Source organism: Scyliorhinus torazame, chromosome 17 (genome assembly GCF_047496885.1).
Source record: "Scyliorhinus torazame isolate Kashiwa2021f chromosome 17, sScyTor2.1, whole genome shotgun sequence".
Classification (NCBI taxonomy): domain Eukaryota; kingdom Metazoa; phylum Chordata; class Chondrichthyes; order Carcharhiniformes; family Scyliorhinidae; genus Scyliorhinus; species Scyliorhinus torazame.
Genome location: NC_092723.1, coordinates 77,032,490 through 77,048,682, shown reverse-complemented (window position 1 = coordinate 77,048,682; position 16,193 = coordinate 77,032,490). Strand labels below are relative to the sequence as shown.

The 16,193-nt window shown below is 44.7% G+C and overlaps 1 pseudogene; it reads left to right on the top strand.

Annotated features, from left to right (window-relative positions):
• The first annotated feature begins 5,917 nt into the window (after window positions 1-5,917).
• On the top strand, window positions 5,918-6,128 carry LOC140394621 (U2 spliceosomal RNA; annotated as a pseudogene).
• The last annotated feature ends 10,065 nt before the right edge of the window (window positions 6,129-16,193 follow it).

Sequence of the window (16,193 nt, the reverse complement as noted above, 5' to 3'; positions counted from 1 at the left end):
GGCTGGAGGGATCCAAAGGTCAGTACGAGGACTACTTTTATATACATCTTTTGTAGGCCAGGGTTTAGAGAACCCCAAAGTGTATCATGGAGTTCACCTGACCCACAACTTTTAATAGATTGTGGTATGGGGAGCACACGGCCCACCCTACAGGTGTGGTACAGCAGAAATGGAAAAGTATTTTTTAAAGCAAAACAATGTTTACTCTATGAACTCAAGTTAACCTTTTTAAAACATACAGTGAACAAACATCTTAGAACAATCAATTCAAATACAACCCCCAAAGAATACAACACTAAGTAATCCTTAATAACTTCCCAAACAACATACAGAAGACAAAAGAAACACCTTTTAACAGAAGCACATTAGGTTTACATTCACTACTGAGAACATTTATAATTCTGAATTCACCAAATGATCAAGAGATAGTCTTTTCATGGCAGAGAGAACAGCAGTATACCTGCTCTGTCTGGCTTCAGCTCCAACACTGAAAACGAAACTAAAACACACCCTGCAGCAAACAGCCTAAAACAAAAGTAAAAAGCTCACAGTCAGCCCACTCCACCCACTCTCTGATATCACTGCAGTAATATGAGCAGCCAAACACTTCTTAAAGCGACATTCTCATGACACATCACAAACACAGGGCAGCACGGTAGCATAGTGGTTTGCACAATTGCTTCACAGCTCCAGCATCCCAGGTTCGATTCCCGGCTTGGGTCACTGCCTGTGCGGAGTCTGCACGTTCTCCCCGTGTGTGCGTGGGTTTCCGCCGGGTGCTCCGGTTTCCTCTCACAGTCCAAAGATGTGCAGGTTAGGTAGATTGGCCATGCTAAATTACCCTTAGTGTCCAAAATTGCCCTTTGTGTTGGGTGGGGCTACTGGGTTATGGGGATAGGGTGGAGGTGTGGGCTTGGGTAGGGTGCTCTTTCCAAGAGCCGGTGCAGACTCGATGGGCTGAATGGCCTCCTTCTGCACTGTAAATTCTATGAATAAATGAGGACAAAAATAAAACACCAGAAATGTTGGAGAATGCAGGGTTTAGTGAGAAGGAGGAACTGAAGGTGGTCAATATCAGTAGAGAAATGGTGTTGGGGAAATTGATGGGATTGAAGGTTGATAAATCCCCAGGGCCTGATAATCTACATCCCAGGGTACTGAAGGAGGTGGCTCTAGAAATAGTGGATGCATTAGTGGTCATCTTCCAGGATTCTATAGACTGCGGAACAGTTCCTGCAGATTGGAGGGTGGCTAATGTAACTCAACTATTTAAAACAGGAGGTCAAGAGAAAGCAGTTAATTATAGACCAGTAAGCCTGACGTCAGTAGTGGGGGGAATTCTAGAAACCATTATCAAAGATTTTATGACAGCACTTCGAGAACAGTGGCAGGATCAGACAGAGTCAGCATGGATTAATGAAGGGGAAATCATAACAAATCTACCAGAATTCTTTGAGGATGTACCTAGTAGAATTGATGAAGGGGAGCCAGTGAATGTGGTGTATTTGGACTTTCAGAAAGTTTATGACAATGTCCCGCATAAAAGATTAGCGTGTAAAATTAAAGCACATGGGATTGGGCGGTGTGTATTGAGATGGATAGAAAACTGATTGGTGGAGAGGAAAAAGCTACAAATAGACTTCAACCTGTTCTCAACTCCGCCAGATACCAGGGACCTTCTATGAACACGGAAAAAAAACTGGCCGCCTACTGGCTCACCAGCTGAGAAAGCAAGCAGCCAGGAGGGAAATAGCACAGGTAAAAGACAGCAGCGGCAGACTGGCAACGGAATCAAAAGAGGTCAATAGGGCATTTGAGATCTTCTACTGAGGGCTGTACACCTCCGAACCCCCAATGGGGATGCAGAGATGAAACAGTTGCTTGAGGGACTGGATATGCCAGTTGTGGGGGAAGAATGGCGGGGGGAACTGGAAGCACCAATAGATCTGGGAGAAATCATGGAGAATATCAGCTCCATGCAGGCGGGGAATGCGCCGGGACCTGATGGATTCCCGGCGGACTTCTATAAAAAATTTGCGCTGGCCCTGGCCCCACAACTAAGGGACATGTTCGCGGACTCACTGGCGAGGGGCACCCTGCCTTCTATGCTAACACAGGCCACTATATTGCTGATACCCAAAAAGGACAAGGACCCGACGGAATGCGACTCTTACTGACCCATTTCACTGCTGAATGTGGACGCGAAGATATTCGCGAAGGTCCTGGCCAAAAGGTTGGAGAACTGCATACCAGAAGTGGTCGCAGAAGACCAGACGGGCCTTGTCAAGGGTAGGCAGCTAACTGCGAACATCAGGCGCTTGATGAATGTAATAATGACCCCCGCCCCCCCCCCCCCCCCCCCCCTCCCCCCCAGGGAGAGAACACCAGAGGTAATCGTCTCCCTGGATGCAGAAAAGGCCTTTGACAGAGTCGAATGGATGTACCTCCTCGAGGTACTGGAGCGATTTGGGCTAGGGGCAGGATTCACCTCCTGGGTAAAAATACTGCACAAGGTGAGCGTTCAAACCAACACCACCAGCTCTGAATACTTTCAGTTGCACAGAGTCACAAGGCAGGGATGCCCACTGTCCCCACTCGTTTGCCCTAGCAATCAAACCCCTGGTGATCACTCTGCAAGACGTGAAAAGCTGGAAGGGCATCCAAAGGGAAGGCAGAGAGCAGAGAGTCTCACTCGATGCGGATGACCTGCTCCTCTATGTCTCGGAACTGCAGGAAGGCCTGAGAACAATCATACAGCTTCTGAAAGGGTTTGGAACCTTCTCGGGTTACAAACGCAACCTGGGCAAGTGCGAGGCATTCCCGGAGAACCCAAATGGGGGAGGGACAGAGCTGGGGGGGATTCACGTTCAAATTAGCCCAAAACAAATTCTGCTACCTGGGGATCAAAATAGCCCGGGACTGGACACAGATCCATAAGTGGAATCTGACCAACCTGGTGGTGGAAGTCAAAAAGGACCTACAGAGATGGGACACGCTCCCGCTCTTCTTGGCGGGTAGGGTGCAGACGATCAAAATGAACGTACTGCCGAGGTTCCTCTTCCTTTTCAGATTGATACCAATCTTCATCCCCAAGGCTTTTTTCCAAAACATATTCAAATGGTCATTGGATAGACATATGGACGATAAGGGAATAGTGTAGATGGGCTTTAGAGTGGTTTCACAGGTCGGCGCAACATCGAGGGCCGAAGGGCCTGTACTGCGCTGTAATGTTCTATGTTCTATAGACAGAATGATCATGGTGTTTGTGTGTGTGTGTGTGGAGGGAGGGGTTAGGAGAAAGTGGTGGCCTGTCAATACCAAACTTACAATATTACCTTCCTGCAAGGAAACGACCCTCCAGCCACTCGCCACGCAGCGCTCTCATCCCCCCCAGCAAAACACACATCCTGCCGAGTCGGACACTTTAGGAACTTTCAAGTGGTTATTGGATAGGCACATGGAGCACACCAGAATGACAGGGAGTGGGACAGCTTGATCTTGGTTTCGGATAATGCTCGGCACAACATCGAGGGTCGAACATTTCCGTCTGACCGAGTTGTCCCCCATGGCCCCCATCTGCGGAAACCACATGTTCCCACCAGCCATGCTAGACCACCACCTTCAAAAAATGGAGACAGGGCGGGGGGACGCTGGCAGTCAGGGAGTTTTACATGGGGGACAGACCAGCAACACTGGGCGAACTGACGGAGGAGCTGGAACTACCAATAGGACAGGAACTCAGACAGACTAGTGACACTGGGTGAACTGACGGAGGAGCTGGAACTACCTACAGGACAGGAACTTAGACATCTACAGGTAAAGCACTTCCTCCGCACAGAGACAGTAGGATACCCGAGGGTCCCGGGGACCACATTACTAGAGGACCTGATAAACACAGACAGTAAGGAAGGGGGCAACTGCGGGAAAATCTACAGACAGCTACTGGATAAGACGAGACTGCCACTGGACAAAGCCAGATGAAAATGGGGAGACGAACTGGGGACAGAAGTGGGCTGGGGACTCTGGGCCGAAGCACTGAGCAGGGCCAACTCCACCTCGTCCTGTGCAAGGCTCAGCCTCATGCAGTTGAAGGTGGTGCACCTAACCAGAACCTGAACAAACAGGTTCTTCCTGGAGGTGGAGGATAAATGTGAACGGTGCCAGATAGGCCCAGCCAACCAGACCCACATGTTTTGGGCCTGCCCCAAACTGGACAGCCTTCTCTGAGGCAATGTTCAAGGTTATGGGGGTGAGGGTGGAGTGTGCCCAAGAGTGGCAATCTTCAGGGTATCCGAACAGCCAGAGCTACACATGGGGAAGAGGGCCGATGCCCTAGCTTTCGCTTCTCTAGTCGCAAGCCAGAGAATCCTGCACGGCTGGCGATCAGCAGCACCACCCACAGCTGCAGATTGTCTGGCAGACCTGGCGGAGTTTCTCCATTTGGAGAAGATCAAATACACCATCCGAGGGTCGGAGGAAGGCTCTCTCAAAGCATGGGGACAATTCGACAGCCTGTTCCAAGACCTGTTCAAAGCCAACAGCAATTAGGGGAAAAAGTGGAGATGGGAGAAGATAGACAGGAACACACAACCCTGGGAAGGGGGGGGGAAGAGGAAGAGAGGAGGGAACTTAGGGGAACTACAGGGAGAAGCACGGGGGAGGGGAACCCCCCCCCCCCCCCCCCCCCAAGGCAGGCAACAGAAAACATAAAGGGGAGGGAGAGTATAGGAGCTAGAGGACAGAACACCCTGAACGAAAAAGGGGGATACCAAGGAGGGGTCGGCGGGGAGAAGGGAAGCGGGGGGGGGCGGAGGACACACCAAGACTGACAATGTCAATATGTATATAAGAACTACACGTGCTGTAAATATTAAACGTTAAGTGATACTGTGTGTGAATTGAAAATACCAATAAAAATATTATTTTAAAAAAAACAGATGGTATGCTGGCCTTCATTGTGAGAGGATTTGACTACAGTAGCAGGGATGTCTTGCTGCAATTATACAGGGCCTTGGTGAGGCCACACCTGGAATATTGTGTGCAATTTTGGTCTCCTTATCTGAGGAAGGATGTTCTAGCTACAGAGGGAGTGCAGCGAAGGTTTACCAGATTCCTGTGATGGCAGGACAGACAAAGAACAAAAGAACAAAGAAATGTACAGCACAGGAACAGGCCCTTTGTGTTGGGTGGCCCAACAGCTGCCCGACTAAACTACAATCTTCTACACTTCCTGGGTCCATATCCCTCCTATTCATGTATTTGTCAAGGTGCCCCTTAAATGTCACTATCGTCCCTGCTTCCACCACCTCCTCCGGTAGCGAGTTCCAGGCACCCACTAACCTCTGCGTAAAAAACTTGCCTCGTACATCTACTCTAAACCTTGCCACTCTCACCTTAAACCTATGCCCCCTAGTAATTGACCCCTCTACCCCGGGGAAAAGCCTCTGACTATCCACTCTGTCTATGCCCCTCATAATTATGTAGACCTCTATCAGGTCGCCCCTCAACCTCCTTCGTTCCAGTGAGAACAAACCAAGTTTATTCAACCGCTTGCTTGTACCGACGTACAAGGAGATATTGAATTGGTTAGGATTGTATTTGCTGGAGCTCAGAAGAATGAAGGGGGATCTCATAGAAACTTATAAAATTCTAATAGGACTGGACAGGGTAGATGCAGGGTGTACCCAATGGTGGGTGTGTCCAAAACTGGGGTCACAATCTGAGGACGTACTGGTGTAGTTTTAAAAATTGCGCAGAGGTAGTAGGATCTGGAGGTGCATGTACATAGATTTTTGAAAGTGACAGGACATATTCAGACAGTAGCTAGCAAAGCTTATGGGATCATGGGCTTTAAAAGAAGAGGTATTGAATGTGGAAGTCAGGAAGTTATGCTGAACCTTTATAAAACTTTGGTTAGATCGCTTCTCGGCCTTTTGGCTAAGATCAAGTGTAGTATCTGCTCAGCTTTTTGGCTAAATTCTGGTATGTCTCTCTTGTGGGGACAATGAATTGGATTCAATTTGAATTTGAATTGGTTTTTGGAGCAGGCAAGGAGCTGAATTAGGGGTTTGCTCCTGTCCACACTCTGAGCTCTGGCTTTGTAACTCTGAAAAAGTAATTTAACATTTAAAAAAATAATAATAAAACTCTGGTTAAGTCACAAATAAAATATTGCATTCACATCTGGCCACCACATTTTAGGAAGGATGTGAGGTTCCAAAAAGTTTCTGAGGAGAATGGTTCCAGTGATGGGGAATTCTAGCTGCACAGTTAAGTTAGAGAAGCAGGGGTTGTTCCTCTTGGAGCAAAGTTTGTTGCAGTGAGATTTGATAGAGGTGTACAAGATTATGACAAATTTAGGTGAGGCAGACAAAGAAAACTGTTCCAACAAGTATTAGGGGAAACATTTAAGAGTTTGGTCAAGATAGATCATAGAATTTACAGTGCAGAAGGAGGCCATTCAGCTCATTGAGTCTGCACTGGCCCTTGGAAAGAGCATCCTATCCCTGTAACCCCACCTAACCCTTTGGACACTAGCCAATCCTTATCATGGCCAATCCACCTAACCTGCACATCTTTGGACTGTGGGAGGAAACCGGAGCACCCGGAGGAAACCCACACACACGGGGAGAAAGTGCAAACTCCATAAAGGCAGTCACCCGAGGTCAGAATCGAACCCAGGTCCCTGGTGCTGTGAGGCAGTAGTGCTAACCACTGTGCCATTGTACTGGCCGTATATGCAGCAAGAGGTAATGAACAGGAACCGGCTACCTACAAGAGTGGGGAAGAAAGATGATCAATAATTTGAAAAGAAAATTGGATGGGCAATTCACAGAAATAAACTTAAGTTTACTGGGACAATGCAGAGGAATAAGACTGAATTGATCTAGACAGCCAATGTGTAATCAATGGGTTGAACAGCCTCCCTCTAGGTTGTAATGACTCAATGGCTCTTAGTTCAATTATAACTTTCTGGCCATTCTAGTTTGTAATGGCTCAATGGCTCTTAGTTCAATTATAACTTTCTGACCATTCTCAATGTGGCCGGGGCAACAGGATTATAATGGGCGATTTAGATTGATTCCTAAATACTAAGATTAGGAATCACCTTTAAGAGCAGAATGGGAAAAAAGGGGGTTTAAAAAATATCCTCGACTGCTTTCTAGTTCTGTATGTTTCGACTTCAACAACTCAGAGGGCCGAACATACAGGGACATTTAGAAACAGTATCCATAGCACAATTAGCTTTGATGCAAATCCATAAAGAAATGTGAGCCGTTAAGGATAAAGGTATTTAACTGGGAGGAAAAACAATTTCGGTGAGAAAGGAGTGCAGTCTCATAATCCTTTCTAAGTAATGTGAGGTTAGGGGACATACTGAAAGTATTTCCACAAGAGTGCAGGAAAAGCTGGAGTTCCTTGGCTGAACAGATAAACATGAATAAGACATAGAAAAGATGAGAAATCTAGGCAACAAGAGCAGCTGAAGTAATCAGAGAACAAAACTATGGATAAAGGAACTGTGTTAACAAAATGGTGGGATAAAATTGGGGCTGAGGTTTAAAGGGATAAATTTCCCTTTATTGCAAATCTAGCAGTGGCTCTGAGCCCAAGGAGGTGGAATTTTGTGCACCTGAAAGATTAAATGAAATGATTGCCACAACTTATTACCAGTTATGGATAGGGTTGCCAACTGTGATTAAATGGAAGTTTCCTCACATGATTTGCTCTCATGCTCCATAATTAGTCAGCCAACCCATCCATCCTTGTGATACATCCAATAATTGGAAAGCTAAAAGGCTCATTACCCAACTGGATGACTCTTGACTGTCAGCCAAACAGCCTCCCCCATTTTCAACATTTTTATATCTGGGTGGCACGGTGGTTAGCACTGTTGCTTCGCAGTACCAGGGGTCCAGGTTCTAGTCCCAGCTTGGGTCACTGTCTGGGTGGAGTTTGTACATTCTCTCCATGTCTGTGCGGGTTTTCTCTGGGTGCTGTGGTTTCCTCCAAGTCACAAAAGACGTGCTGTTAGGTGGATTGGACATTCTGAATTCTCCCTCTGTGTACCGCACAGGCCCCAGAATGTGGCGACTAGGGGCTTTTCACAATAATTTCATTGCAGCATTAACTTAAGCTTACTGGACGACAGCTCTTCGCACCCCACACCCTGTAAGGACTCCATCCCTTTCTCTCAATTCCTTCGCCTCCCGTCGCATTTGTTCCGATGATGCCACTTTCCAAAATGGTGCTTCGAAAACGTATTCCTTCTTCCTCAACCGTGATTTCCCACCTACAATTGTGGACAGGGCCCTTAACAGTGTGCGGTCCATCTCCTGCGCCACTACCCTCTCCCCCTCTACTCCCTCCCAGAACAAGGATAGAGTCCCCCTCGTTCTCACATTTCATCCCACCAGCCTCTGTATGTAAAGCATAATCCTCCGCCATTTTCGCCAACTCCAGCGTGATGCCACCACCAAACACATCTTCCCTTCACTCCCTCTGTCAGCATTCCAGAGACCATCCCCTCCGAGACAATCTAGTCCACTCCTCCACCATACCCAGTACCTCTCCCATCACCCATTGCACCTTCCCATGCAATCGCAGAAGGTGTAACACCTGCCCCTTTACCTCTTCCATGCTTAACATCCCAGGCCCAAAACACTCATTCCAGGTTAAGCAGCGTTTCACTTGCACCTCTTCCAGTTTGGTCTACTGCATTCTCTGCTCCCAATGTGGTCTCCTCTATATCAGAGACCAAACGCAGACTGGGTGATCGCTTTGCTGAACATCTACGGTCTGTGCGCATTCAGGACCCTGACCTTCCATTGCTTGCCATTTTAACAAAAGACCCTGCTCCCTGCCCACATGTCTGTTCTTGGCCTGCTGCAATGTTTCAGTGAGGCGCAACGCAAAGTGGAGGAACAACGTCTCATCTTCCGGTTAGACCTTCCGCCGAGAACATCGAATTCAACTTCAGATGATCAGCTCTACCCCACCTCGACCCATTTGTTTTCATTTCATTTTAACTGTCTTTTACCATTTCTTTCTTTCTTAATATATTTAATTCCCACCTCCCAATCTTATCCACCTTTCCTTCACCTTTCTCCTCTTTGCTTCCCCCTTCCCCTCCCCCCACACCTACAATTCACCCTCTGATGTTAGTTTCTCTGCTGTTTGACCTTTCACATCTTTTGTTCTCTCTGGGGACTGCCATTAGCACTCTTTCCCTTGGTTTCTGTGGCCATTAGCACCCGGTTAAACTAAAGATTGGGGGGGAAGGGAAAGTCAGGGAAGCAAGAGGTGAAGTAATCAGCGGGGAGCGTAGCTGCTTAGGAATACACGAACAGACAAAACTCAAGAGTGGTTACGATTGTCCCCATCCCACAAAATATGACACAGTGTATGGAAAGGCTCAGTAAACCAAGGTCCACCACACTAAGAAAACAAAAAGGGACGGTCAATAGAGAATTAAAGATGCTATATTTAAAAAGTGTACAGAACAAGGTAGATGAGCTTGTGGCCCAGATTGTGACTGGCAGGTATGATGTGGTAGGCATCACAGAGACATGGTTGCAGGGGGTTCAGGGCTGGCATTTAAACATCCAGGGATTCACAACCTATCGAGAAGACAGAGAGGTGAGCAGAGGGGGCGGGGTTGCCTTGTTACTTAAGAATGAAATTAAATCAATAGCACTAAACGACATAGGGTCAGATGATGTGGAGTCTGTGGTGGGTAGAGTTGAGGAACCACAAAGGCAAAAAAACCATAATGGGAGTTATGTACAGGCCTCCTAACAGTGGTTAGGACCGGGGGCACAAAATGCACCACAAAATAGAAAGTGCATGTCAGAAAGGCAAGGTCACAGTGATCATGGGGGACTTCAATATGCAGGTGGACTGGGTAAATAATGCTGCCAGTGGACCCAAGGAAAGGGAATTCATTGAATGTTTACAGGAGGGCTTTTTGGAACAGCTTGTGATGGAGCCCACGAGGGAACAGGCCAATCTGGACTTAGTGTTATGTAATGAGCCAGACTTGATTAAAGATCTAAAAGTAAGGGAGCACTTAGGAGGCAGTGATCATAATATGGTCGAATTCAATCTCCAATTTGAAAGAAAGAAGGTAGAATCAGATGTAAAGGTGTTACAGTTAAATAAAGGTAACTACAGGGGCATGAGGGAGGAACTGACGAAAATCAACTGGGAGCAGAGCCTAGTGGAAAAGACAGTAGAACAGCAATGGCAGGAGTTTCTGGGAGTAATTGAGGACACAGTACAGAGGTTCATCCCAAAGAAAAGAAAGGTTATCAGAGGGGGGATGAGGCAGCCATGGCTGACAAAGGAAATTAGGGAATGCATCAAAGCAAAAGAGAAAGCCTATAATGTGGTAAAGAGTAGTGGGAAGTCAGAAGATTGGGAAGACTACAAAAACAAACAGAGGATAACAAAGAGAGAAATAAGGAAAGAGAGGATCAAATTTGAAGGTAGGCTAGCCAGTAACATTAGGAATGATAGTAAAAGTTTCTTTAAATACATTAAAAACAAACAGGAGGCAAAAGTAGACATTGGGCCGCTCCAAAATGACGCTGGTAATTTTGTGATGGGAGACAAGGAAATAGCTGAGGAACTGAATAAGTACTTTGCGTCAGTCTTCACAGTAGAAGACATGAGTAATATCCCAACAATTCCGGAGAGTCAGGGGGCAGAGTTGAATATGGTAGCCATCACAAAGGAGAAAGTGCTAGAGAAACTAAGAGGTCTAAAAATTGATAAATCCCCGGGCCCAGGTGGGCTACATCCTAGAGTTCTAAAGGAGATAGCTGAAGAAATAGTGGAGGCGTTAGTTATGATCTTTCAAAAGTCACTGGAGTCAGGGAAAGTCCCAGGGGATTCGAAAATTGCTGTTGTAACCCCCCTGTTCAAGAAGGGAACAAGGAAAAAGATGGAAAATTATAGGCCAATTAGCCTAACCTCGGTTGTTGGCAAGATTCTAGAATCCATTGTTAAGGATGAGATTTCTAAATTCTTGGAAGTGCAGGGACGGATTAAGACAAGTCAGCATGGATTTAGTAAGGGGAGGTCGTGCCTGACAAACCCGTTAGAATTCTTTGAAGAGATAACAAATAGGTTAGACCAAGGAGAGCCAATGGATGTTATCTATCTTGAATTCCAAAAGGCCTTTGATAAGGTGCCTCATGGGAGACGGCTGAGTAAAATAAGGGCCCATGGTATTCGAGGCAAGGTACTAACATGGATTGACGATTGGCTGTCAGGCAGAAGGCAGAGAGTTGGGATAAAAGGTTCTTTTTCGGAATGGCAACCGGTGGCGAGTGGTGTCCCGCAGGGTTCAGTATGGTTCAGTGTTGGGGCCACAGCTGTTCTCTTTATATATTAACGATCTAGATGACGGGACTGGGGGCATTCTGGCTCAGTTTGCCGATGATACAAAGATAGGTGGAGGGACAGGTAGTATGGAGGAGGTGGGGAGGCTGCAGGAAGATTTAGACAGTTTAGGAGAGTGGTCCAAGAAATGGCTGAATGAAATTCAACGTGGGCAAGTGTGAGGTCTTGCACTTTGGAAAAAAGAATAGAGGCATGGACTATTTTCTAAACGGTGACAAAATTCATAATGCTGAAGTGCAAAGGGACTTGGGAGTCCTAGTCCAGGATTCTCTAAAGGTAAACTTGCAGGTTGAGTCCGTAATTAAGAAAGCAAATGCAATGTTGTCATTCATCTCAAGAGGCTTGGAATATAAAAGCAGGGATGTACTTCTGAAGCTTTATAAAGCATTAGTTAGGCCCCATTTAGAATACTGTGAGCAATTTTGGGCCCCACACCTCAGGAAGGACATACTGGCACTGGAGCGGGTCCAGCGGAGATTCACATGGATGACCCCAGGAATGGTAGGCCTAACATACGATGAACGTCTGAGGATCCTGGGATTATATTCATTGGAGTTTAGGAGGTTGAGGGGAGATCTAATAGAAACTTACAAGATAATGAATGGCTTAGATAGGGTGGATGTAGGGAAGTTGTTTCCATTAGCAGGGGAGACTAGGACCCGGGGGCACAGCCTTAGAATAAAAGGGAGTCACTTTAGAACAGAGATGAGGAGAAATTTCTTCAGCCAGAGAGTGGTGGGTCTGTGGAATTCATTGCCACAGAGGGCGGTGGAGGCCGGGACGTTGAGTGTCTTTAAGACAGAAGTTGATAAATTCTTGATTTCTCAAGGAATTAAGGGCTATGGAGAGAGAGCGGGTAAATGGAGTTGAAATCAGCCATGATTGAATGGTGGAGTGGACTCGATGGGCTGAATGGCCTTACTTCCACTCCTATGTCTTATGGTTTCCCTGGGTTTCTGTGGCGATGACTCAACTTTCATTCTCACTCCACTGTATAAATATTTCCCACTTTCTCTGTTAGCTTTGACAGTCATCGACTCAAAACATTAGCTATTTTCTCTCCCTACAGATGCTGCCAGACTTGCTGAGATTTTCCAACATTTTCTCTTTCGTTTCAGATTCCAGCATCCGCAGTAATTTGCTTTTAACTTAACTTACATGTGACACTAATAAAAAGTATTATCTCATGAAGAATTTAAAAGAAAACTATCGTTTCATAATGTCCCCTTGATTTTTCTCCAGCAATGCGGACAGCAGTGTCTTTGGGAGATTAATCTTAAATCGCTGGGGTCTCCATCCTTGCGGGTTAACAACCGGTTTCCGGGCGCGCGAGGCGGTCACAGGGCCTTGGGGGCGCGAGCTTTCCAAACCGCCTCTCCTCCCGCACCCAATGCGCACGCGCGTCTCCCGTGAGCGGCTCCCGCTCTTCACCTGGGCGCCATTTTGATTAATTCCGATGGAATAACATTGTGTAAAATAAATCAATGGAAACGGATTTCGGAGTCGTGTGAAATTTCGATACACAAAAGTATTCATAACTTCAGTCAATCTAGACACATGCAGGAGGGGGAGAATGTGAGGTGGCTTAAATTATGGATATTTTGCCTTCGAAGAGGGCGGGTGATTGATGCCTTTTCAATTCGCTGTTAATTTGTGCTTTTCTTAATCATAATTTTTATGCACACAAGAAATGATGCAGCAGGTTTAATGGACCACTTTCTGCTCCTCACACCAAAAAACCCTGAAACTATTTTGGGTGCTCACAGGAGAAGAACGCCGCAAAAGTCGAGCCTCAAAGACACATCGGTTACCATCAATACAAACATTGCGAACATGTCTAAAAGTATATCCCGTTTCGTCAATTTGAATTTAGAGACTCGAGTGTGGGCAAATTAAGTAATTAAAAGAAAATAAGACTGGGGAGCTTCTGCCTCTTGTATCTGACTACTGCAAGGATCTTGCAACCGTTATAGTAGGGCAAATATGAGGTAGATATATTCCGGAATATAAGTGAATAGTAATTATAATCGATCTGTTTCTTTTTATTAAATCTTATTTTAACTACGTGGAAAGGTGCAAGGGAAATCAGAACACATTCATAATTAGATTGTGAAAAAGGGTGGTCAGAAACAACGGAGAGCGTTTGAAAACAACCGCGTTAAACCCTTATTTGTTTCAGTATTGGTCGTGCAGGAAGAGATCAACATGCCAGGCATCCGAGGAATATTATTACATCAGGGACGCAACACAATTATTGGAAGCAAGGTAACAGAAATGGAGAAATTCATGGTTCTAAAGAGGACTCCAGGACAGGATGGTTTCCATCCCAGAGATTTAAAATAACTGGGTGAGAAATTCATAGGTGTCCTAAATATAATGCCCCGAGTTCTCTCAATTCCTGAACCACTCCTTTAGATTGAAAAACATACACATATCACTCCATTTAAGGTGGAGAGGAAACTAAGGAATCATAGACCAGTTAGCCTGCTGTTGGGGATATTGCTGGAGTCTATAATTAAGAATAGTGATAGAAAATTCCACCTGACCTTTCATTTTCATCTTGAAAATTTTCAGAGAGCCAGAATGGATTTATAAAATCCGATTGAAAGTTTTGAAAAGTAGTGGACAGAGGTATTTCATTATATGGACTTCTAGAATGCATGTGATAAAAGTCCTTTGTAAGAGATTGTTGAAATTGAAGCTTCTGGAACTGAAGCCAAATCATTGACTTGGTTAAGAAACTGGCTGAGTGGAGGGAGACGGTAAGGATTATGGGCAGGTGTTCTAATTGGCAGAATGTAATGGTGATTAGATCTGTGTTGGAGTCTCAACTATTCACTATACTTTTTAATTATTTAAATTACGAGATAGAGAACCATATCTATCTAAATCTGATGCAAAAATAGGTGTGATTGGAAGTGTAAAGTTACATTGAAATATTGATGGGTTACATGATTGTGGCAAATGGATTTCAATGTGACGTCATCCACTTTGCACCTAAAAAATCGCACCGAGTGAGTACTTTCTAAATGATGAAAAGCTCAAAGCAGTAGAGGTCCTCAGAGACTTGTCGGAGGTAGCTGAGGTACACAAATCATTACAATATCATGAATTTGTCCAGAAACTAATCAAAAAACTAATGGAATACTGACCTTTATATTGAGTGGGCTAAAGGGTAGAACTGATGTTTCAGCTATACTAAGCCCTAGTTAGGCCACACCCAGAGAACTGTGAGCAGTTCTGGGTGTCCACCTTAGAAGGATATATTGACCTTGGAGTGAGTAGATTTATTATTATGATACCTGCCCAACAAGGTTTAAACTACAAGGGTACATTAAGCAAACTAGTATTATCTCCCATGGAATCGAGAAGGGAGATTTGATTGAAATGTTAATGATATTATGGGGAACAGATAGGGTAGATTGGGAGAAACTATTTCCATCAGTTGGGAGTCTCAGACTATAGGGATCATAATCTAAAAATTAGATAATCCTTTCAGGATTGAAATTAGGAAACAGTCCCACTTGCAAAGGTTGGTAAAATTTTGGAACTCTTCCACAAACAGCAGTTGTTAATTTTAAAACTGAGATTGATAGACTTTTGTTGTCAATGGAATTGGGTAATTTGGGCAAAGGTAAGGTTATAAAGAGTTATTTTGTAGATCTCACTGAATGACGGAACAGGCTAGAAGGGTTAAATGGACGATTCTTGTTCCTATGTAGTTTTAGAGCATGGTGTTCCTTCTGTATGCGAGACTGCCCTCGTGCATTTGGCTGCTGTCCACCCATGATTGATTTATACCAATAAATGATGTTGAATGTTTTAAATGATTTAGAATATTAACAACCAGATTACTCTCACTGTCCAATAAATAATTATCAGGATAGTTTGAATAAAATAGGTGCATTTTTTGGTGCTCACCTGTTGCCATGCTGTTGATTAGTTGCTCAGGTTCTATGATACCTGGGCAAAAAAAAATCCTGATTTCCTCAGATAGGTCGTCCCAGTCTCTGGGACCTATATTTTTGATGCACTTTTTAACTTCTGAACCTATCAAATGATTTTCATTCAGCCTTTGACTTGGTAGATATAGCAAAGCAGCTTCAAAATAAATTGAGCTAAAAAACAAGCTAGAACTTGTCTGGATAAAGAATATCCAAGTTGTCCTTTAGGGTCCCTGTGTTATGCAATTTAATGGATACAAAATGTGCTACAATCACATGGATACAATGAATTCTCACCTCTGACAGCTTCCATCTCTGACTTTCACTTTTAAGATTGACTTCGGAATTGAACATCAGCTTTCAAGTGTCTTTTGAATATTTGTTTGTACAAGTTCTGAAGTTTCCACTTAAATGGCAGTTTAAAACAAACCTGACAGGTTACAACTTGCCCATGAAGTAGTCAATGAGATTCTCTAATCAAAACGTTAACTAATGGCTTTTGCCCATTTATAAATGGAATATTTCAATCATAGATCATGAAATTCAACTTTTTAAGAAGTTTTTTTTCTACTTTTAATACATATTTTGTTTTCTCTGCCCCTTTACAAATTTGCACAAGAGACCACGCTCCTGTGTTAATCAATGTCAACTGGTCACTGAAATACACCAGTGAACTTGGCATTCAATTTCCATTTTTATACTGGTAGTGGTGAGCCTGCATGAAATTATTATATAGTTTCAATCTAAATCTAATTGCATTTGGATGAACATTCCTCCAGTTCATCAATAAATTGGCTGTTTTGCTGGGTAGTCTCTTTTTATGTGTAAGGAAAATGAACAGGG